The sequence below is a fragment of the Globicephala melas genome, chromosome 17 (assembly GCF_963455315.2).
Source record: "Globicephala melas chromosome 17, mGloMel1.2, whole genome shotgun sequence".
Classification (NCBI taxonomy): Eukaryota; Metazoa; Chordata; class Mammalia; order Artiodactyla; family Delphinidae; genus Globicephala; species Globicephala melas.
The window spans coordinates 32,874,047-32,899,826 of record NC_083330.1 but is presented as its reverse complement, the minus strand read 5'-3'; the positions used below and the strand labels follow the sequence as shown (position 1 = coordinate 32,899,826).

At 38.7% G+C, this 25,780-nt stretch overlaps 1 pseudogene; it reads left to right on the top strand.

The window, feature by feature from the left end:
* The first annotated feature begins 4,319 nt into the window (after window positions 1-4,319).
* Window positions 4,320-25,780, top strand: part of LOC115850467 (UDP-N-acetylglucosamine--peptide N-acetylglucosaminyltransferase 110 kDa subunit-like) — a 33,093-nt pseudogene continuing 11,632 nt past the window's right edge.

The window sequence follows — 25,780 nt, the reverse complement described above, 5'->3', positions numbered from 1 at the left end:
CTCTTTACATCTTGCTATTTCCCTTCCCATAATATTTCTTGAAGAGAAACCATAAAAATATAAACAAACACAAAAAACAGAAAATATACAAAACATGTGGTTTGTGGCTTAACACAAACTTAAATAAGATTAATTCTGACAGTATCCAGCATGACAAACTTCCATGGTACAAATGAGAATGGACCAAGGTTTGAGCAGGTACAGGAGACAATCCAGGCATGAACAACACCAAGAAAAGGTAGACGGGAAAAGGTAGACAGACATGGTGAGTAGGAAATCACGAGACCAGTCCGATGGGAAGAGACTTAAACAAGACTGAAACTCACTTTCTAAACCTCCATCTCCAACTGGAGAATTCACAGGACACAGGTGCACCAAAGAAGCCAATTATTCAATCCCTTTAATGGGGAGGAACAGTTTAAACTTTTTTTGGTTTCGTTTGCCCCAAAAGCACCCCAAAAGCAACTATCAAATGTTGGGAGGACACAATGAAGGCTTACCTTTGTTAACATAGTTAAGTCTCTCTCTCTCACAACTAGCCCACTTAGCTCCACGTTCCTTAGCGCACCCGACGCACTTACACAGCATTTATGAGCTTTACACAACTGGAAGGTCACATCTTTATTCCATATCGCAGGAACACGACTTCTGTAAACTATATTTCTGTCACAACCTAAAGCAAAATTATTGTAAAATGAGTGATTTAAACCATACATTTTATCATCATTTAAAAGTATCTAAATAAAAACAAAAGCATCTGCTCTGTGCTAAGGATTAGAAAGGACTCCTGCCCTTAAAGCCTTCATTAAGGAGGGACATGTATAAACTCAAAATTTCAATCACATGAGATAAATAAACGTAACCTTTATACGCAGAGGTTCCTATGGAGGCAAAAAGTTATGTCTAAGTGATGGCTTCATGGTAACCCTGAAGTACAATCTAGAAAGATGAGGCTATGCAGAGTTGGAGTAGGAGGTGCATTAACTGCAGAAGGAACATCTGTGAAAACATACTCAAGCCTGACTCCTGCTGGGCACTGTAAATGCTGCAGGTGGGGATGACGATGGGCCAGGGGTCCAAGTACAAGTAGAGACAGAAATGAAAATAGAGATGTTGGCCGAAGCAAGCCTGGGAGAGAGCATGGCTTGTACCCCACAGGTGATGAGGCCTGGGGCTACCACTGGCTGAGTAAGGGTGCCTCCGCTGATTAGGAAAAGGCACCCCGCTGCTGAAGGACCAATTAGATTAAGGGAGTGATCACAAAAAGCTCCCCTTCTTCAGGGCAAAGAGCCCTATGAGGCTTGGCCAAACACAGTTCAGACTACACGCCTCTGTGCAGAGCACACGCTGGGCGGCTAGTATGCACTAACTCTGTGTGGGCAAGCCATTAGCAGCATTATTTTAAGCACATCTTTTTATGGTAGAAGATCACTCAACACGAGTAGGCAGATGAACTTAGAGGAACTGAACCAGGGGCTACAAAACCACCCAGGAGTTTCTGCCACAGTCTGGGCAAAATGTAATATGGATGAAGAAGCAAATTTAGGAGAAGGCCAAAATCTACAAGCTGGACCCATTGGATGGAAGACATAAAGCAAGTTCAGTGAAGGAACTCTGAAGAGAATGGGCTCTACAATAAATTTTTCTTACATTCAATGTAAAATATTAGGCAAAATTAAGTACCGTGGCCTTTCCGGTCCCTTCCAGCTCTAATTTCTTTTGATTTCTAACTTACTACTCTGGTTAAGTAAAGTCCCTTCAGAGGTACAGAACACTTCTTATACCTGAATGGGATGCAAAGAATAATCTGACTTCTCTTCACCAGGGGATGAGCTGAACTGTCGTTGCAGAAGAGATAACAGATGGTGTGAACCCCAGATCCTAGAAACGGGCCAGGCACATGATAAGTATTCAGTTTTTCGAAAACAAATGAACAATCATTTCCTCTCCTAGATCTTCACACCCTTCCTCTGCTGGCTACTTTCTCTCAGCTTATAAACATCCTCAAATATACCCACTTAAAAAACTCTCAGACCTATGATTCTTTGGATATTCTTGTGGATAACCTAAGTCTCTACCCTGCCTTCAAACACCTGTCCTCCCAAAAGCCCACATCTGTACCTTGGGCCCAGACCTGTCTACCAGGCCCCTCTAAAGCACTGAAGATGAAGGAAGATCCTCTCGCCACCCCCAATCCCTTTCTACTGTGCTCTGTATCTCTCAAAAAGATGCAGCTGTAAACTGTCACCCACGCTTGCTGCCCTCCCTTTTCTAACTGGTCACCAGGCCTCACCCATTCTCTCTCAGATCTGCAAAACCCGGTCCCACCTTTTATAACTTAAGTGGGACCCTTAGATTACAATTCACCCTGCACCCAATCAACTGCCTTCCACATGGAGGTCCAAGTGAGCCTCTAAACCAGAATTCCATTTCACTGTTCTTTGGTGTTTCCCGCAGCCTTCAGGATAAACATCCAAACTTCTGACAGGACAAACAAGGCGCCTTTCTGTTGGGCCCCACTAAGTTTTCAGTATCAACTCTCATTTCTCTCCCAAACCCTGAGTTCCAGTCCTGTATATTAGTTTTGCTATATTTTCTTACATTTCTCAAACTTCAACACACACTGCTTTCTCCTGCCACCCCAGGAGCTTCTACATATCCTTAGAAAGGATGGCACTTCCTCCAAGAATCCTACCCTGAACTTTCCCTTCCAAGTTTCTGTGCTCTGCAAAGGGGAAGGATGGTGGGGAGGGATACATTAGGAGTTTGGCATTAACATATACACACGACTATATATAAAATAATCAACAAGGACCTACTGCATAGCACAGGGACCTCTACTCCACACACTGTTACAAACTGTACGGGAAAAGAATCTGAAAAGGAATGGATATATGTATAACTGAATCACTTTACTGTACACCTGAAACTAACACAATATTGTAAATCAACTATCCTCCAATATAGAATAAAAATTAAATTAAAGAAAAAGAGAGATTCTGTGCTCTGTAGCAGCAGAACTCACTTCTTCCAGAGCACTGACTCCTGTGCTTGTGTTTACTTGCTGCCCAGTAGAAGGGAAGATTACCTAGGGCAGAAGCATCGTCTCCAGCAGCCCTTGGTTCTGACAACTCATTCATGTGCCAGGATACTTTACACACATAACCTGCTTAATTAATTCTAAGAACCCACAGAAAGAGTGGTTTTTAATGTCATTTTACAAGTGTGGGGGTTGTAGTGCAAAAGAAACCTGTCCAGGCCACAGAGAGCATCAGCCCTGTAATTCAAACCCTAAGCTGCCTTGACACCGGTGCTCTTTCCACTATATATGATACACCTATTGAAAAAAAATTTTTTTTTCCTGAGCCCTGTTGGAATGGAAAGGAAATGAAGCTGCGATATATCCATTTCCTAATCGCTTTGGTGTGTACCAGGCAAAGTCATTCAACAGACCAGGTAACATCCGTGCAACAATTAACGATGCTCCAAACTGTGCTAAGTGTTCTACTTTGTAGAGTCTAGAAGCATTAACACAGTGCATCCTTGTAACCACCACGGAGGCTGGGTCCTGTTAAGCCCATGCTACAGATGAGAACACTGAGACCTTGAAGCCTTAAGGCACTCGGCCGGGGTCACCGAGCTGGCAGGAGTCCTAGGCCGCACGCCACATCTAGTGCACGCACACCCGGGCACTGCGCACCGGTTCTAGTGCCCACCCTCCACCTTTAACCATTTAATACCCCGCTTCTCAGCGCCCACACGAGGGCCCCTGGAAGCGGGAAGTACAAACCTGTCTCGACAAGCCGTGGCTGGAAGAAGCTCTGGATACATATCAGGGGCAGAGGGTGCTCAGGAGCGGCGCCCAGTCTACCCCGCGGAGGCGGTCGGCATTAAGTCCAGCAGGCCCTCCCTCAGGGAAGGCCGCACGGAGGGCAGAGGCACCGAGTCCTGCAGCGCGCACAAGTCCTCAGAGCGCGAGAAGGAGTCGGCCGCGCTGTCCGGGCGCAGCTTCACCGAGTGATCAGGGCCTGAGCGCGGCCTCGGGGACTCTGGCTGCAGACAGGATGCCCACATTCGCCTGGGGGCCCCGGCTCGCCTCCCGGCCCCTCGGGCGCCCACCGCCCGAGGGCTGCGGCCCCGCACCGTGCGCAGGACCGGAGTCGCAGCCAGAAGACATAGGGCCATGGGCCCCAGCTAGGCCGGGCCCTCCATGCCGCGCTCCGGAGCCCACGCGCGACCTGGTGTTGGCGCGGGCATCAACGCCCTCCCGAGCCGCGGGGTTGCGGTTTAAGCCTCCGGGCGGGGCCCGTGGGGGCGGGGCTCGAGGACTTCCGCGCGTTCCCCGTGCGTCCGCACGCAGACCCGCCTCCCAAGACGACGCGGCCTGAGGAGCAGCACGGAGACCCGCCTCCATGATGATGCGGCCTGAGGAGCGTGGCGGCAGCTTCGAGACTACGGCAACGCGAAAGGTAGGCGGTGTGGAGGGTTTGGGGTACGTTTGCTGACTGATCCAAACAAAAGTGAGACATGGTTGTATCAGCGCATTTTAAAAGTAGTTAAACTCCCGCTAAGTGTCTGTGCTCGCCCCGCCCAGGAGAGAGCTTGAACTCCCTGAGGGACACAGGAAAGGCTGAGTGAACGTCTGCCTGTGGTCCCTTACCTGGTGCACGGGTGTGTGAATTTCTGCGGAGAGCTCTTAATTTCTGTCGTTTCTGCTGACTTGACACGGTGGTTGGCAAGCGGTGACATATTCCGTGCATTCAGGACATGATCGTGGTTCCTAATAATCACTTTGTTTTGTCCTGACATCTCCACAGAGAATTTACTACTGAATATCCACTTTAGAGAAGAGAAACTGAGGCGTAGGAAGTGAAGTGACTGAGTAAGAGGAAGGACTCAGACAATTGGTGTTAGTAAATTAACCCTGCAAGGAGGCCGTTAGCCTGCGGTGGCTCTAGTGATGCGGGCGCCCACTTAAACCAACCAAAATCTAAGCCTGTCAGCGCCTCAGGGTGACGAACACCGCTGAGGACACCCAGTCACAAACCACCAACTAGGCGTTAAAGCCATAGCAAATCACTCGTTTCCTTGCTTTGCTTCTGCCCTTTTAAAATAAACATCTCTGCAGCTCCTGTGGCTGGAGTGCTCCTCACCTCTTCCGCTTTGTGCTGCCTGAATTGAATCTATTTTTGCGCACATAAAATGTTAAAATTTTAAATATGCCTCAGTTTGTCTTGTAAGATTGGCCGTAGAAGTTGGATTTGTGTCCAGTTTCTAGAGCAGTGGTCGTCCTCTGGTCAGGCCTTAGGCGTTCCGTGTACAACGTTCCTCTTCTACCACCACCTTCTGGATGCCTCCACCCGTACTACCAGCTCCCGCGCATCAGATCCCCTAGATGTGGTCAGCAATGGCTTTTATATGCAGCGTGCTCACATTATAACATCGCAGACACTCCTCCGTCCTCTAGCCAGCGTGTGAAGTGAAACATTACCATTCCTGTTGAAGAGTCTCTGGTGTGACCACTTTCCCAGACACAGCCACTCCCCAGCTGACCCTGGGTAACCACTCTTCTGAACTTGGTCTCCATCACTGGCATGGATGTCTTTCTATGTAGGCTACATTTTTAAGTATTTTTAAGCTGCATATCATACTCTATTTTGTTTTCTCTTGTTACTTGCTTTATTTAGTGTTATCTTTGCTAGGTTCATCCATGCTGACACGTAAAGTTCTGTCTAGTTCATGTACTTTCCTCGCTACGTAGGATTCCCATGTAGGGAAATACAATAATTTATATGTGCATTTTCCTGTGGATGGACATTTAAATTGTTTCGAATTTTAAGTATGATTTCTTTTTAAAAAAAATTTTATATACTTTTTAAAGGTTACTTTACATTTACAGTTATTACAAAATATTGGCTATATTCCCTGTGTTGTACAATACATCCTTGAGCCTGTCGTACACCCAGTAGTTTACATCTCTCACTTCCCCACCCCTGTATTGCCCCCTCCTCCCCCTCCGCACTGGCAACCATTAGTTTGTTCTCTATATCGGTGACTCTCCTTCTTTTTTGTTATATTCGTTCAATTGTTGTATGTTTTAGATTCCATATATAGGTGATATCCTACAGTGTTTCAGAATTCAAAAGACTCTCACGACAGAAGCCAAAAGGTAAGAGCCATTTTACATTGATAAAAGCATTTTAACTATGTAGAAGCAGAAAATGAAAAGAAAGAACTTTGCATTACATTTAATAAAAGCTTAGGGAGATCTTTGTGGTATATTAGTGAACTTATTTGTGGAAATTTAGCCATGTACATTGTGTTGGAGAGGCACCAAGAGTTCAAGGACTCTCACAATTTGAGTACACAATTGCCTTACTTGTAGGCATGGTGGCATCCATTTACATAACAATGATTTGGAGGATGTTGTGTTAGTCAGCTCTTGCTGTGATAATGCTTTGGAACAAATCGACCCAAAACTCAGTTCCATAAACAAGAATTTATTTTTCTTGGACCTATTGGCTAGCTGCAGTGGCTCTCTTTTAGACCTCTAGATGGCTGGTTTTGCCCCGTGTTTTGGGTCAGTTTGAGGTCTGTAACACACATCTTCCTCCGGAGCCCAACTGTGAGGCCGCAGCTCCCAGGCCCTGTCTTCTCACAAAGTTCACTGAAACATAAGAGGTGAGCCCAACTGCACAAGCCCATTTAAGGCCTCTGCTGCTCATTGAAGGCCATCATGTCTGCTCACACTTCATTGGCCAAAACATGTCACAGATCTAAGCTGTATTTAGAATATGTGTATTTGTTTAAAGTTGGGTGCCCTCACAGAAGAATATTGCATTTTGGACAGTGTTACCTTAGCATTTTCATTGGCATTTGCAAACGTGATAAACGCCGTGTGCACTTTTTAACCTTTGAGAACTTTCTGAAATTGTGGGACCATTTCTATTGGAAAAGAGGAAGGTACACTTTAGAACTCAACTCTAGTTATGGCATTGTTGGGAGAAGAATTATTGAGATAAGGTCAATACAAGTGAAAGATTTGGGATCACATATTCATCATTAACATTAGCATTCTACAGAACATTCCTGGAGAATTGTGATGCTTGCTTTATGTGATTTCTATCATAAATCATTAGAATTTGACCAAGACACTTCAGTGAAGCATACATCATACAGCACATCGCATTTTAGTTTTTCCTACCACTCCACAACTTATCATCAATACTTCACCATAACTCAGAAACAGAAACAGAAACTGAGTGAGTTCATTGTTAGCAGACGGGCTTCACAAGCAATACTAGTGGAAGTTCTTCAAATGATAGCAGACAGTAACTCAAGCCATACAAACAAAACAAAGAATGCTGACTAGAGCAGTTGTGTAGGGAATTATAAAAGATACTGTAATTTCAAATTTCTTCTCCTTTCTTCTCTTAACTAATTTAAAAAGTAACTGCCTAAACAATATGACTATGTTTGGACTGTTCTCTATATAACATAAAGAAATATCATATATTTGATGATATGGCACAACGAAGGCAGTGAGAACAAAGCTGTGTTAGAATAAAAATGACAGTAGATCATAAGCTGAATCCGCAGGAAGAAAGGAAGAGAACCAGAAATGGTAAATAGATTAACCCGACAAACTCAAAAATATTTATTTGCTCAACTTTCTTCTCTAAGCTCCTTGAAAAAATAAGCTTGTGAGAAGTAATAATTATAATAATATGTTGTTAAGTATGTAACATATATAAATGTAATAAAAACAAAAAAGAGGGGAAGGCATACAGCTCTATAAAAGTACAGTTTCTGTTTCTATCTGGAATGAACCTAGTAAAAATCTGAAGAGATTCTGAGATGTATTTCATAAGCCCTAGTGCAGCCATTAGTCAAACAATGTGGTTAAAAATCATTAAAGGAATTACATGTTACAGTAGAAAATATCTACTTACTGTAAAAGGAAAATGGAGGAACAAGAACAATAACAAAAAAACAAAAACATGAGACATGTAGAAAACCAAAGGTAAAACGATAGACATAAATAAATCCTACCATATCAATAATAAAAACTAAATGTAAATGAATTAAACAGTACAATCAAAAGGCAGATATTGTCGAACTGGGTATTAAAAAAGGTTTTCTATAGGAAACACTGCTTGGATTCAAAAGTCTAATGTGTACAAAGTAAAAGGATGAAAAAATATACATCATGCAAATAGCAACCATAAGCATTGTTGAAGTGGCTATACTAATACCAGAAAAAATAGACTTTAAAACAAACAAAAAAGTTACTAGATATGAAAAGGGACATTTTATGATAAAGAAAGGAGAGATACAAAAATCTTTAACATATTTGCCCTGAATAGGGTAAAACCAAAATACATGAAGAAGAAAATACCAAAATCCATGAAGAATTGAAGGAAGAAATAGATAATTGCACAACATTAGGTAGAGGCTTCAATACTCCACAGTCAATAATGGATAGAACAGTTAGGCAGAAGATCAACAATGATATAGAAGACTTGGACAAGACTATGAATTAACAAGACCTAATAAATGTTTACAGAACACTCAACCAAACAGTAAAATACTCATCCTGCTCAACTACATGTGAAACGTTTTCCAGCATAGATGACATGCTAGGCTGTAAGAGAAGAGATTGAAACCCATATACATTGCTGGTGGGAATGTAAAATGGTGCGGCCATTTTACAAAACAGCTTGAGAGTTCCTGCAAGTGTTAAACATAGAGTTACCCTATGACCCAGCAGTTCCACTACTAAATATATACCTAAGAGAAATAAAAACTTATGTCTGCACAAAAGCTTGTACGTGAATGTTCATAGAAATATATTTCTAACAACAAAAGGTGGAAATAATTCAAATGACAACCGGATAAATGAATAACCAAAATGTGGAATATCCATACAATAGAATAGCATTCAGCTATAGAAAGGAATGATCTACTGATCCATGTTACAACATGGATGAACCATGAAAGCATTATGTAAAGTAAAAGCAGCCACTCACAAAAGATCACATATTGTACGGTCCCATTTATATGAAATGCCCAGAATAGCAAATCTGTAGAGACAGGAAGTAGATGAGTGGTTGCCTAGGGCTGAGTGGTTTGAGGAGATTGAAAAAAAGCTTGTTAATGTGTAATGGGTTTTTTGTGGGGGGACAGAAATCTAAAATTGGATTGTTGTGATGGTTACACAAGTCTTTTAGTGGTTACACTGAGAACCACTGAATTGTATACATTAAAGTGTTGAAATTATGGTATGTAAATTCCATCCCAATAAAGCTATTAAAATTATGATAATTTTATATTTATAAATTTGAAAATTCATTGAAAATTCTTTAAAAATGCAAGCTAACAAGACTAACCCAAGAAAGAAAAAATATCTCAAAAACCTATATCTACTGCAAAAGTTGTTTGTATAATTAAGTACCTTTACAGAAAATGATTTCCAGGGATAAATGGCTTTCCAAGTAAATTCTTCCAAATATTTAGGGAATAAATATTGGTAATCTTACATAAAAATCTTCCAGGAGACAGAAAAGTATATATTGCTCAAAATATTTATAAGGCCCACATAAGCTTCAGATCAAAACTAAAAAGAATATTACAAGAGTAGAATCACAGGCCAGTTTCTCTTTTGAACATGCATGCAAAATGTGTAAACGGAAGCACAAACCGTATCTATGGTATGTAAAACAATCATATATAACAATCAAAGTAGCTTTATTCTAGTAATGCAAGGTTGGTTTAATGTTCAAACATGAAACTGATCCCAGGAATGAATTAGAGTGGGAAAACAGTCATTTAAAACAGAAGTCTTGGGACTTCCCTGGTGGTCCAGTGGTTAGAACTTGGCGCTTTCACTGCTGGGGCCCTGGGGTCCAATTCCCGGTCAGGGAACTAAGATCCTGCAAGCCATGAGGCAGGGCCCCCCCGCCCAAAAAAAAGGAAAAAAAGAAGACTTAACCAGGAGAAGCACAAGATCGAATAAACATAAAAGATAACAGCTTATGAAAAGTAGGTGAAGATTATGGAATATTCTAAAATTTTAAAACAAAAAGAAGCATTTAAAGATTCAAGAGGATGTGACAAATATTGTATATAGGCAAAAAATAAAATAAAATAAAATATACGGATGATGGGAGCCCAAAAATCCAGATGCCCATGTCCTGTCTCTGAAGATTCTCATTCAATGGGTTATGGATTTCCTCTATGTTTAAAAACCTACAGGTGTTATAAAGCAGAAACTAACACACCATTGTAAAGCAATTATACTCCAATAAAGATGTTAAAACACAACCAAACAAACCTACAGGTGATTCTGATATGATTCACAGACAATGTAAAGCTTCTGCTTTACAGGAAATAATACCAGATTATTTTGTTATTTTATAGTTACATTAACAGATTGTACTACTGTCCGGTAAGTCTGATGTCAAAATGCACTCCCCACTAGGGATATAAAAGGAACTAATAGTCTGTACGGCTACTTGGTGGCAGCATGCATGTATTGCCAGGGCAATTATTGTAGGAATCCAAATGAGTAGAACATTTTAGAATTGGAAGACTACATACAGATCATCTAGTCAAGCTTCCAACTATTATAGTTGTGAAAACTAAGGCCCATATAAAAGAAATGATTTATCTCCAAAGAGCGTTAGTGAAAGAGTATGAAATTAAAAATATCTCTGAACTTTTAATTTCGTGCTGTTTTTATTAATCTCATGTATTAGCTTAAACTTCAGTGTGACAGATTTGGGATTGAATTCTTGCTCAGCTTTACTGATTGCGTGCCTTTTAGTAAGTTACTAAAACCCTTTTTTTTTTTTTAAAGTAGATTTATTTATTTATTTTTGGCTGCGTTGGCTCTTCCTTGCCATGCGCGGGCTTTCTCTAGTTGCGGTGAGCGGGTGCTACTCTTTCTTACGGTGCGTGGGCTTCTCATTGTGGTGGCTTCCCTTTGTTGCTGAGCGTGGGGTCTAGGTGTGTGGTCTTCAGTAGTTGTGGTTCACGGGCTCTAGAGTGCAGGCTCAGTAGTTGTGGCGCATGATCTTAGTTGCTCCGTGGCATGTGGGAGCTTCCCGGACCAGGGCTCAAACCCGCGTCCCCTGCACTGGCGGGCAGATTCTTAACCTCTGCGCCACCAGGGAAGCCCTACGAAAACACTTTTAACTTCACTTTTCACATATGTAAAATGGTGAGCCGTGGCTGATACAGAATATGAGATAACCTAGCACTGTTCTTAACACATACACGTAGTTAACATTTTTTGGCTCTCATCCCTCTTCAACAACCTCTATCCTCTTGACAATGAAGGTGTGTTTCAGCTAGCAAAGCACCCTACAGCTGAACACATTCTGGCAGGAGATATAGGATTCTTTTTCTTACTGGTGGTTCTTTATACCTGATATTTGAACTGCACTGAAACATGAACATCTCTTGTTTATACTGTATTAATGGATTTGATAGATGATTTTTAAAAAGTAATATGCAGGAAAAGAAAAGTAATATGCAGGAATTGAGCTGCCTTACTCTCAAGAAATATAATTCGATTGTGGTGGTAAAACGATAAACAGTGTTTGCACAGGGAGTCCATATTGGATGTGAACTACCTGTACTCCCATTCGTCTATTAAGAATAAATAGAATCCTTTCAAAATCTGTTTTAAAGCGCAGTTATTTCCTTCTGACTCATTTAAGTTACCTGCAAGAAAAAGACAATCTCCTGAATCCTTGCTTAAAAGGCTTTTAATATAAAGCAGATAATTTTTTGCAACATTTCCCAAACTTTTCATTATCAAATTGGCTGAGGCTTCTCAACAATTATCATTTCACAACAATATCTCCATTTTCACCTTTTTAAAGAATTGCCCTCGTAGATGTGCCCTTAAAACAGAGCTTCACTCTCAACATATTTTAAGTTTTGTATTCAAACAGTATGAAGAAAACAGGATCAGGGAATTCAGCCATAAAAGTGAATGGATTACTGATACATGCTACATCATGGATGCAACTAAGTGAAAGAAGTCAGGCGCGAAAGGCTCTATATTGTATGGTTCCATTTATATGAAATGTCCAGCAGTGCCAAATCCATACACACGGAAAATATTATACATTAGTTGTTGCCAGGGGTTTGGAAGAGAGGGAAATAGGGAATGACTCCTCAAAATGGGTGTATGTTTCCTCTTGGGGTGATGAAAATATTTTGTAGTTGGACAGTGGTGATAGTTGCACAACATTCTGACAGTAGTAAATTCCACTGAATGGTACAGTGAATTGTAAAATGATCAAAATGGTGGATTTTGTATTATGTTCATTTTACTACAATAAAAAGGAGAAAGAATTAGGGAAAGACTTAGAGTATGGGAAACTAAGGTGAACTGGTCAAGAAAAAGACAGCTCTACTGTTCAGTGTTCTCTCAGCTCTCCCAGTGCATTGATCCTCAGCAAAAAGTAGCCTGAACTTGTCGATGATAGTCATTCAACACAGTCCAGGGAAAAGTAAATAAAATAAAACCCAACTCTTCTTTAGCACATCTATGAAAGGTTAACTTGCTGCTCAGCCACGTGGACATTCATGAAGACGTTTTACTTTAGGTGTCCTCTACTTCAGTACTTTACTCACAGCTCATTCACACATGTAGGCAACAGCATTCCTTAATTTGATGGAATCTGCAGTGCTGGTTGTGATCAGTCTCATGAAAAGAAAAGGAAGGAGGAAAAAGCCTCCACATTGACTTGGTGGCCTTGACGAAATGGATGCAGAAGACAGCTTGAGTGTCAAACTGGAAACTGTTATTTTCCTTTTCCTTTTCTTTTAATCTTTCCTATCAGGTCTCCTGCCCACTTCCCACCCCCTTCTCTCAAACAGGAAAGACACTAATTAGCTGCTTTTTTGTGTTTTTGGTAAAACACCTATTGTTTTGCGTTTCTTGTTGTTCGGTGAACATTATTGTTTTTACTGCCAAATGAGCTTCAGTGGTTGATGTAGGGGGTCTCTTGGGAACTTAACTTTTTCCAGTTTAAGTGGAAAAGCTTTTTTGTTTGAATTGGCTTTTACTGGGTGCTTCAAGGTTTGCTCTTGGCTCTTTGAAGGGGGACTGAATAGCACTGTGTTTCCTTTGAGGTTCCAATGAATAAAGGATCCTATGTCCTGGGCACTTTTTGTTGATTTTGCTGTGTGTCCTATCTAATAGCCAGAGGCAGATTCCAGGAAAATAACATATAAATGAATATAAGTAATCTAATATTTTTACAATTTGCTTTGGCCATACTCCTGCTCTTATTCTACTTGTAGCAGATGGCTTTAAAGAGCATTAGCTATGTATATATTAAAAATAATATAAATATACCAATATTAAATATTATATTGATGTATAAATGTAATATACTAATATTTATATTAATGTATAACAATTATGTATATTAATATATATTTTTGCCTAGCATATATTATATACAACATACATGAGTAATGAAATGTATTTATATGGTTAATATGTTCGTAATATTAATATGATATATCCTGTAATATTGATTATAAAACAATTATATCATAATATATAAATATATAATTATTATCTGATATAATACACTATAGTTAATATATTCTATATAACACAATATATAATGTATTAGTATAAGATAATTGTATTATATAATATAAATATAATACATATATAAAACTATATATCTTTTAGTTATACATTACAGATACGAGTATGTATAGCTATTTATAATTTTATTTACATAGGAATCTGGTCATCATAACAATTGATGTAAAACTATGCAATATTTTCAATCAAATGGGCCTTAACCTCACTACCTACACACGACTACTTTTAAAATCTTGAACCCTGTCTAACTCATGCTTCCATATCTCTCAACCTGCTTTTCTACACATGCACGTAGACACACATTTATACACGATATATATGTATACTACCACTTTTCAGTTCAATGTATATAAAATGTATAATGATATTCCTGTGTATGTATACAAATATAAATCAAAAATATGTGTATAGGTATGTATTTCATGTTTATATAAATATATCATACAAATAATGTATGTGTATATAAATACATGACTGTATACATACATACACAGAAATACACTTATTTAAACAAAAGGGACCTAAATAAACATAGTTCTCTAAGAATAAAAATGTATGTCTCACTGTTTCAATAACAGTTTATAGTTTTCTACTGTATGTGCTTCTACAATTGTTATAAACAATTTCCATTTTTGTTGAATGTTTTAATATTTTGCCTTTTTTTTTTTTATGGTACGCGGGCCTCTCACTGTTGTGGCCTCTCCCATTGCGGAGCACAGGCTCCAGACGTGCAGGCTCAGCGGCCATGGCTCACGGGCCCAGCCGCTCCGCGGCATGTGGGATCTTCCTGGACCGGGGCACAAACCCGTGTCCCCTGTATCGGCAGGCGGACTCTCAACCACTGCGCCACCAGGTAAGCCCAATTTTTTGCCATTATTAATGAAGTTCTGAAGAATACTGTGTGCAAGATTACTTGAAAAACTCTCCTAAAAGAAAAGGGTTAGGTATGCTAGGTTAAATGTACACAACTTATTTTTAAGTGCGTGGTTGATTTTGGAAGTGTGCCGTCAAAATTTCCAGGACCCATGAAGGAAGGGTGGTACATGTGTGAGAGTGATAGCTCTATTAAGAGTGGATTGAAGATCTTGATAGCTTAGAACAGAAGCTGGAAATCCTGTTTTTATGGAGCCAAATGGCAAATATTTTAGGCTTTGTAGACCAAAGAGGCAAAATTGAGGATATTATTTAGGTACTTAGGTAACCATTTAAAATGTTACCAGTTAAAACGTGAAAATTATTCATAGCTCATAGGCCATAAAAAATAGGCAGCTGTCTGGATTTGGAATACAGGCCGTAGTTGAATGACACACCTGGTATAGAGACTTGTTTTTAAATGGCCATGACCACATGGGAGGCAGGAGGTAAGACTCCATCCCTACTAGATGGGAAGTTAGAACTAAACCTACCTATCCCTAGCTTCACCTTTAATGAAAGGGTGGGCCAGGAGAAAAAAGTATCTGCTGGCAAAGGGAGACTAAGAGCAAATTCTCTTGGCCTCTGCTCTGGGTAGGAGACAGGTAGGAAATCTTGAGAATTCTGAACCGCAAATCTGTCTTCACAGTGTTTGGGTTGCAAATTTATTTGCGGTCTTGCAAACAGAAGCTAAGAAATTAACTTAAAATGCTCCCAAATCGGTGGTATTCCAAACACAAAACTAAACCCTTTCTGGAGAGGTAGACCTTCAACACAGGCCTACAGCGTTCCCACAGATAAAGTTTAGCTAAAGGTGAGCTCATGATCTAAATTTACACAATCATGAAGAAATCAGCTACAAGTGGATAGAATCAGCAAAAACAATCAATACCAGAATTAGATTCCCAAGGCCAATCATCAGGTGTTGGAATAATCAGGTGCCAGGCAGAAAATATACATAAAACTAGAACTGAAACAAGGAGCAAGGATGTTTTAAAAGACTGGGTAGGACCTTTAAAACATTTTTAAAGTACATATCATTGATAAAGCTAAAAACTCGAAGGTCGTGTAATACAGCAGATTAATCGTGGAGAAGAGTGAAATTATGCTGTTTTTTAAAATATGGCAGATCAGATTTCCTGCCTAGTTACATAAGTTGATTTATCTTAAGAAAGTACACAGTATTTTAAAGACTTATTGGCTGTAAAATAAGTTAAGGGTATTTCAAAGGGCTTCTCTGCAAAGAAAAGTGAGAAGTAGCGAAACACAGAAAGTCGAGGGGAAAAAATGTCAATATATACATTGCTATAGGGTGAACTAAACCTTAGGCCAGCAACTATGAGGAAGAGCTGACCCTAAGCTGGAACCTTCAAAAAGTTCAACTATTTATAAGTAAAAAGATTTATTAAAATTAATAACCAAGTGTTTTAATTAACATCAGAAGAGTAAAACAATAAACCCTGAGAACATAGAAAAAATAGACAATAAAGATATGAGCAGAACTTAATAAAACAGAAAAAAGTATAAAATTGAGGTGATTTAGTAAGTCAAAAGAATATTCTTTGAAAAGATTTAGAAAAACACAATTTGATTAAGCAAAACAAAAACGTAACTAAATACTGTACAGAAAGAATCAGGACAGTGTTATAGCAGAGAGTACAAACAGAGAATATATGAAATGCCAGTAAATTTGAACATTTCTGTAAAGTGGACAATTTCCTAGCTCCTAAAGTTTACCAAAACTGACACAAGAGGAAATTTGTAGCTGGAGTTCTTGCACCAGTAAAGGAATTAAGTCAATAGTTTACAAGCTTTCACCAAGAAAATACCAGACCCGGCCAGATCATTTGGGAGGTGAATTCTGTCCAACTTCTATTAAACAGATAACATCAATATTAACAAAGAAAAACTTCTAGAGAGTAGCAAAGGAAGAATGCTCCTTTATTCATCTTATGAAGTCTATGTAATGCTAATACTGAAAATAGATTAGGACTGTAAGGAAAAAGAAAATTACAGGTCAAATTTACTTGTAAATATAAAAGCAAAAATTTTAAACTATGCTATTAGCTACCCAAGTTCACTAGAGTAAGAAAAAGCATGAGCAAGTTAGGTCATCCAATGAATGAAAAGGTAGTTTAATGTCAAGAATATATATCAATAGATTGAAATCACCACATTTTATTTCTTTCATGTGTCTCTTTAAAAAATTGCTATGTACTTATATTGATCTCTCTTGTACTAGGCACTGTGCTAAGTCACTTACATATTTACTCCTTTAAACCTTCTATCATCCCTGGGGGAAAGTTCTATTTTGCTTCCATTTCTTAGCTAAGACTCTAACCCCCAGGAAAGTAAAGCAACATTTGGAAGTTTTTGTGGATGGTCAGTGACGGGACCAGTACAGGAACATCCAAAGTCTGTGCTTGGAAGCAGTGCCCCATGTTGACACTCACATTACAAATGAAAGGAAAGGAACCATGCACTTACCATATAGATTAAATCTCACATTACAGGTTAAAGGAAAGGAACCATGCACTTACATTATAGATTAATACCCACATAGCAGGTTAAAGGAAAAAGAAACATGTGCTTCTCTCAAAAGTTGTAAAGAAGGCATATCCATTTCTAAATATATTTCCCAATTTCTTTTGCTTGTTTTCTGACCTTTGTAGTGCATTTTGCCATGAGGAAAATTTTAATTCTTATATAATTAAATGTATCCTTTTTTCTTTGTATCTTAGAAAGGTATTCCTCATGAATAATTTATTTCACGTCTCCCACGTTTCTGATACTTTTACACTTTCATTATTTTTTAACTTTTAACTAGTTGCTGTATCTAGAATTTAGTAATGATAGCCATGTTTTCCCACTTTTGTTGAATAATTTTTGCTACTGATCCAAAACATGAATTTTATTTTAATCTCAATTCCCTTATGCTCTCGCATCTAATTTTAAGATGCTTCCTATTCCGTTGTTTTGTCTATCTAAAACGAAATGCTCCCTAAAAAATAATGTAATTATAATATAATAAATATAATTAGTAAACATAATACAATATATAATAAATAACATAATATAAAATAACAAAATATAATTTACCATATAACAAGGTCAAAGGAGAGCAAAAGTATACAATCACTTGAAATATCCTCCAAAAGATATTTTATAAAATTCAATATTCATTTGTAATTTAAAAGAAAGGGTAAAATAGGGATTGATGAATGCTTCCAAAATAAGAAGAAATTATATGTCTAAAAGAGAAAGAGGTAAGTGATAGACTTTAGTAACACTGGCAATAAATGCAGGACAAGATGAGGATGCCTGATGTAATGTTAAAGAAAAAGTATTATGTAACATTGTTTTTGCAGCACTGATGAATTCACTGAAAAGAGAATCTCATAGAAAAGAGTATCTCGTTCTTCTTAATGTATGTACACTCGTCCATTGCGTGAACATAACAGCTTATTTAACCAATATGTTACTGATCTGCATGGGAATTTCTAGGTTTTCATGGAATTTTATTATGCACAGTTGTTTCAAACACTAGGACTTCCTCTTATGTTTATATCTTTTGAAAGAAACACTATCTCCACAGATGATTTATCTGTGCTGGCTGCTAGCTGACTTTGGGTACTTCTCAGTTCTTCCCTTTACCTTCCTAGTCAATATGAAAAGGGAAGGCAAGAAGGTCTCCTGTTTAGAGACTGTAAAGATAGGTCTTGGTGATAAAGTCTTGGTGGTAAAGGCTAAAAGTATTAACCCAGAACAAATGTTTTTCCAGCTGTAACTGTGTGTGATTCCCTTGGCTTGATTCCGTAGAGGATGTAAGACAAGACTGTAGAATCTGCCCTCAAGGTGCTTCCAGTAGGATGAGCTAAGTCAAGTAAGGTGGCATATCTAATTCAAGATAAAATATCACGTCTCCTTTTCTCTCCTGGCAAAACTTGGTGGAGTGAATGTAGAAGTCACTGTATGCTTTAAATTAAAGGAACACGATAAATCTTGTATTGGAAGGTGATTATTCTGGTCTCTTTGTGGAGATGAATTGGAAATTGTCTAGAAGAAGGAAAATTAGGTTAACCAAAGTTAAACTCATAAATAATTGAGCATTAATTAAATATCTGTGGTCTATGTTTCTCTTTGATCATAATTTCTCCCAATTTATAGACCTCTTTGACACCTGATTAATCCTTGTCAAAGATGCAGTTAACAATGATTATTACTGTGTATTAGGTTTTGCCTGGGCCCTGAAGGAACTATCCTAAGTTACCTGCTATGATTGTCACTTGATTTCCTCACAGAGAACAATCAGAACTCCTTGTCTTAAGTGACTTGGAATGTGAAACTAGTTAGTCTCTTAGATACTGTTAGAGGACCCTACAGAGCCCATTGGTGAAAGTTTGGAAAACATTGGGCTTCTTAAAATTGATTCTTGTAGTGCTTCTGGAAAGATCACTGAACCAAAAGGATAACAGTGTTTCTGGTTCTGTTGTTAGTGTTCTCCATGGAAACATTGCTGAAGCTTCTGCACTCAATTTCCTTCCCCATGTGTGAATGTCACTGAAAATATCCAACTCCATTCTATCCCCATATAACTTCAGAAACTAAGCAAAATGAAGACTCAAAATTCATTTCAAATAATGAAATGAATATATAACGTAGAATGGAACTGGGAAAATACCTGGTTTAAATTCTGGAAAGTACCAACTATACAATTCTGGATAAGTTGCTTCATCTTGCTTAGTCTAATTTAATGCCCATCTCACAGGATGTTATGGTGATTAATTTAATATCTTTGTATAACGTACAGTGTTATGTAATTTCTTCTTGTTTTTCTTGAGTAAATTCATATCCTTAAGCAACTCACTGTAAACAATAGTTACTTGCTTAAATTACTCTTATCTTCTATTATCAGCTGAATTGTGTCCTGCTCACGTTAATATGTAGAAGTCTTAACCCCCAATACCTCGTAATATGACTGTATTTGGAGATAAGGCCCTAAATAGGTAATTGAGGTCAAATGGGTGGGCTATAATCCAATATGACTGGCGTCCTTATAAAAAGAAAATATTAGGACACAGACATGCACAGAGGAAGACGATGTGAAGACAAAAGGAAAACATGGCATCTACAAACCAAGAAGAGATACTTGAGAAGAAATCAATCCTGCTGACACCTTATCTCAGATTTCTAGCCTCTAGACCTGTGAGTGAGTAAATTTCTGTTGTTTAACCTCCTCAGTCTCTGGTACTTTGTCATGGCAGCTCTAGGAAACTAATACAACTTTTTATGGCCTCCTTGTCTCAAGTTGAAAGTTCAATATTTGGCATCATAGCTAGGAAACAAAAATATCTACATTCCTTGTTGTAGTCTTTCTTCCCCATTCTCATTGCTAGTAATTTCCATATTTGGGTCTGTTTTCTGTGCCTTGTAAACAGAGCGTTACGCTCATTTCTGCTCTTACTGCTAATATACAGTAAATGTGCAGATACCGAATAGATTTTGGAGAAGTGCAGCATATAGTTGGTACATGTGTGTATGTGTGTGTATTCATATAATTTATACTTTTTCTCTATTTTCTTCCTTTGGTGAGCTAAGATTCTCTGCTTTTGTGACTAATACTCCTGAATACTAATCCCTGAATTTAATTCACCAAAAATTGCCAAAAATAATAATAATATGGGGAAAGAGAGAGTGATAGAGGGAGAAGAACAAACAATCAGGCAAGGGCAGTACTGTGAATTATTAGGGTCTTATTAATAAGATTATGTTAGTCTAGAGGAAATGACCGTAAATATCATAAGTGAGCCCAGTTGGTCTTTACTGACTGCTAGACACATCCCTGAGTTCTGTTCTTAGTCTCCAACTGTGTGATTACTACTGTCTGGAAGTATTTGAACAACTAAAGGCACTTAATGGAAAAGGAATATGTCTTTAGAGAATCAACAGTAATTTTTCTGTCTGATTACAAAGGAATGTTGACTGTCTGGAAACCTCAGTCATATTTGTAAGCAGGAAAGCATTGGCTATTAAAAGTGGATGATGTAAAGAGATGAGCAGAAACTTTGGCGATAGGTATACCTGGATTTAATTCTCACTCCTACCGCTTGGCAGGTGGATAGCCTTAGGCAAGTTTCATACCTCCCTGAAATTCACTTAATTCAGTCTGTAAAATGGCATAATAACTTATTATAGCATCCTTTTAGGAATTTTAAATCAGTTATTGAAATAAAAGTACACAATATATAGACAAGTATGGATTCCTCAATAGGTGTTTGACCTTTCATTTCTCCAGTATCCCACCCGCATCAAATAAAGAAAAATACTTTTTTTTTTTCTTTTTTTTTGTGGTACGTGGGCCTCCCACTGCTGTGGCCTCTCCCGTTGCGGAGCACAGGCTGCGGACGCGCAGGCTCAGCGGCCATGGCTCACGGGCCCAGCCGCTCCGCGGCACGCGGGATCCTCCCGGACCAGGGCATGAACTCACGCCCCCTGCATCGGCAGGCGGCCTCTCAACCACCGCGCCACCAGGGAAGCCCCAGAAAAATACTTTTTAAAATTTACGAATATTTCATTGTTCTAAAGTTAAAGCCATAAAAATAGAAATAATCAAATGGCCTACTGTCATACCATTAAAAGAAAAAAAAATAGGTGTTCATGAGAGTTCCATATTAGAATACAAGTTTTCCTTAGGCACCTGTTTATGTATGCTATTCTGCTCTTTACAATAAATAATAAAATTCAAAAGACTTAATTCCTCACTTTTAAGACTTTATTAGTTTAGAAAATTACATATTGACCTATGCTAAATTTTTTACCAACCCATGCTAATGAATTCAGTACAGAAAACAAAAAACACTGCACTCAAGCAAACTACATATATATATCTATATATCTATATCTACCTATCTATCTATCTATATATATATATTACTTAAATGCATTTATATCCTACCATGTCTCATAAAGCATTGTGGTAACTCAGCAAAATACAGACAATCAAATATAATGGCAAAAGCACTTAATATAAACAGGGCCAAGGAAACGTAGACAGAAGATGAAGAAAAGATGAGGGAAATTTGAACAGGAGGAAGTGTAGTTAATCGAGTTGTATGTTTTGGCATTAAGGGTCTCTGTGTGGGAACTTCCCTGGTGGCACAGTGGTTGGGAATCCGCCTGCCAGTGCAGGGGACATGGGTTCGAGCCCTGGTCTGGGAAGATCCCACATACCGCGGAGCAACTAAGCCCGTGCGCCACAACTACTGAACCTGTGCTCTAGGGCCAATGAGCCACAACTACTTAAGCCCACGTGCCACAACTACTGAAACCCCAGCGCCTAGAGCCCGTGCTCTGCAACGAGAGAAGCCACAGCAATGAGGAGCCCACACACCACAATGTAGAGTAGCCCCCACTTGCCCCAACTAGAGAAAGCCCATGTGCAGCAACAAAGACCCAACACAGCCAAAAATAAATGATAAATAAATTTATTTTTTAAAAAAAAGATTCTCTGTGGATAAAACAACATGTAAATAATTGGTTACAAAGCCACGTTATTTGAAGGTGCCAGACTGCACATTAACAGTCTGACACAAAGGGACAGCACAGGAAAACTATTCAGAGATAAAGATTTTTAAATCTTTGCAATTTGAAACCTTTTAGAATAAGTATAATGAGCTCGACACACATTTCAACACTCCACATGTTAATCACATGTTCAAAGTATGTCTCAAAGTCACTGGAAATAGTTGCGGTCTCTCTCTCTGATATGTAAAACAGATCTGTGATGTGTAAAACTCAGGAGGTATTGATATCCACTTTTTGGCATCTGAACAGGAAACAAAGTTGTTTTGCAGTGATAATAAAGAGTGAAGTAAATGCAACAGTCAAATAAAAGACAAAGTACTGAGGGAATGTATTAACAAAACGAATCCAACTAAATTCTGGTGACCTGGGGCCTACGATTGTACACACTCCATGGAAATACCCCAGCCTAAATACTGGCATAGGAGGAAGGGTACTGCTAAGGCCATCACAGTATAATCCTTTTAAATGTCCCTTTCAAGGTTGTCTCCACTCAACACTGAGTATAGGAAATCTTCCCATCAGGCAGAAACACTGGCTGCCCAATGATTGACCAAGAAATTAACACACTAATTAATAAATGATGCTAATTTATTTCTATCCCTGACAACGGGAAACAGCACACACTCTGTGTCAATGGTATGTCCTCTTTCCCACTTTTCTAAATGGTCAATTATGTTTTTCCCTTCATTGCTTTATATCATGTGTGGCAGGCATGATGGGAAATGGCTACCAATGTTTCTGTTATTGATTTCTACCTTCATTTCACTGTGGCTAAAGAAGATACTTTGTATGATTTCAGTTTCTTAAAAATGTTTTGGTACTTGTATTGTGGCGTAACATATGGTCTTTCCTGGAGAATGTTCCATGTGTACTTGAGAAAAATGTGTATTCTGCTGTTGTTGAGTGGAGTGATCTATATATGGCTGTTAGGTTTAGTTGGTTAAATGAGTTATTCAGTCCCCCTACCTCTGTACTGATCCTCTGTCTAGATGTGTTATCCATTATTGAAAGCAAGGTATTGATCTCCAACCATTATTTTAGAACTATCTATTTCTTCCTTCAATTCTGTCAATGACTGCTTCACATATTTGGGGGTTGTTTGGTACATATATGTTTATAGTTGTTATATCTTCTTGATAGATTGAACTTGTTATCAACATATAGTGGCCTCCTTTTCCTCTTGTGATAGTTTTTGATTTAAAGTTTATTTTGTGTGATATTAACGTAGCCATCCCAGATCTATCTTCCTTCCTTGCTTCCTTCCTTGCTTCCTTGCTTCCTTCCTTCCTTTCTTTTCCTCTCTCTCTCTTTCTTTCTTTTTGTTACTATTTGCATGGGATATTTTATTCTGTGCTTTAACTTTCAACCAACTTGTGTCTCTTGAAATCAAGTGAGTTTTGTGCGGACAGCATAAACTTGGATTATGGTTGTTTTTAAAGTCCATTCTGCCAATATTTATCTTTTTATTGGAGAGCTTAATCCACTTACTTTTTCAAAAATTACTTATGAGGAGGAACTTGATTCTGTCTGTTTCCTGGTTGTTTTCTGTATGTCTTATGCATTTTTTGCCCCTCATTTACTCCATTACTGACTTCTTCTGTGCTTAGCCGATTTTCTTGTAGTGAACTCTTGATTCCTTTTTCATTTCTTTTTGCATAAAGTCTATTGATATTTTCTTTGTGGTTATCAAGAAGATTACATTTACCCTTCAAAAGTTCAATCAATATCATTTGAATTGAAACCAACTTCAATAGCACACAGAAACTCTGTTCCTCTACAGTTCCATTCCTCCTCTTTACATTATTGTTGTCAAAAATTACACCTTTATACTTTGTGAGCTCAATAAGATGGATTTATTATTATTTTCTGCATTTCTTTTTTCAATCATGTAAGAAATAAAAAGTAGAGTTACAAGCCAGTAGCACAATACTGGCTTTAGTGTTTGCCCATGTATTTATCTTTACTGGAGATTTCTATTTCTTTATACAGCTTCGAGTTGCTGGCTAGTGTCCTTTCATTTCAACCTGAAGGTTCAGTTTAGCATTTGTCATAGGGCAGTGGTAGGAAGTTGTAAAACAAACGCCCTCAGCCTTTGTTCATCTGGGAATGTGTTAATTTCTCCCTACGTTTTGAAACCAGTTTGGCCAAATATAGAATTCTTGGTGGACAGTTTTTTCTTTCAGCACTTTAAATATGTCTGGCCTCTTGCTTCCGTGGTTTCAGATAGGAAATTAGCTATAAATCTTTTTGAGGATCCCTGCTTTGTAACAAATTTGTTTTTTCTTTCTCCTTTGGGAGAAAAGATTCTTTATCTGTCTTTTGGCATCTGAGAGTTTGATTACACTGTTTCTTGTTGTGGCGTTCCTTGAGTTTCTCTTAGTCCTGAAATCAGGCAAAGATTTACAGCAAGCAAACACATACTGAACCAGGGAAGAGGCAATTTGAAAATGGCAGGAAAGCTTTGTGGCATTTTTACTTGCCCTTGCCCCATCCACTGTTAGTGTAGTGATGGTCTTAAAGTGGTGGAGTCTTGATGCAGTGATAGTCTTAAAGTAGCAGCAGATCATTCCTAGTATGGGACCCTCAATCCTGCTTCAGGAGGGAGCAGAAGAGACCGTACGCTCAGATTATTATGTGTATCTGTTCTAACCTGTCTGGGAGCTACCTGAAGGACTGACAGAAGATGCTTAACTCTGTCTTAGCTAACTTGGAACACAGTCTGGAAAAGCAGCGGTCATTGCTCAAGAAAAGTGCAAGGTGAACTAACAAAGCACAGATGGCTGGGGCAGAAGACTGTGCATTGAAATACAATAGACCACATAAGATGCAGGAGCAAACGTTGGGGGAGATTCTTTGGGAACTTAGAACATACAAAAAGTACACATGTGTCCAGAGAAATTAAGAAAGCCACATGCATACTCAAGATCAGATGCATGTTCTGAAAACGTCAGGGGAGTCTCTAAGCTTTTACCATGGGCTGAGCCCTGAGCTCAGTGCAGGTCAGCTAAATGTTGAAGGAATGATCCAGCAATCTGCACAATGGGGAGAGGTGTGTGGTTTTGAGTGTGCATGTGGATGTGCTTGTGTATATTTGTTTTTGTTTGTCTTAGGTGCAGGAATTCAAGGACATCTCTGTCAAAACATTAGCTAAACATGAACTAAAGGAACAAGACTTCAGTGCCTACATACGATAAGGAGTACGGTCATTGCAAAAATAGTTTGGAAAGGTCCCTAAACAAACAGACTACTACAACCTTCAACAATCAAAAGCCCAGAAAACCCTGGGAAAGTGAGAGAATCTGATTTCCATAGACACCACATTATAATATTTGAAAGCCAAATGTTCAACCAAAAAAATCACAAGGTGTATGAAGACATGGAAAAGTATGGTCCATTTAGGAAAACAAATTGATGAAACCATCCCTAAGGAAGCCCTGACTTTTCTCCATTGCATATTCTTGCCTCCTTTGTCATAGATTCATTGACCATAAGTGCATGGGTTTCTTTCTGGTCTCTCTATTCTGTTCCAGTGATGGATGTTTTTGTGCCGGTACCATACTGTTTTGATTACTGTAGGTTTGTAGCACAGTCTGAAGCCAGGGAGCATGATTCCTCCAGTTGTGTTCTTCTTTCTCAAGACTGTTT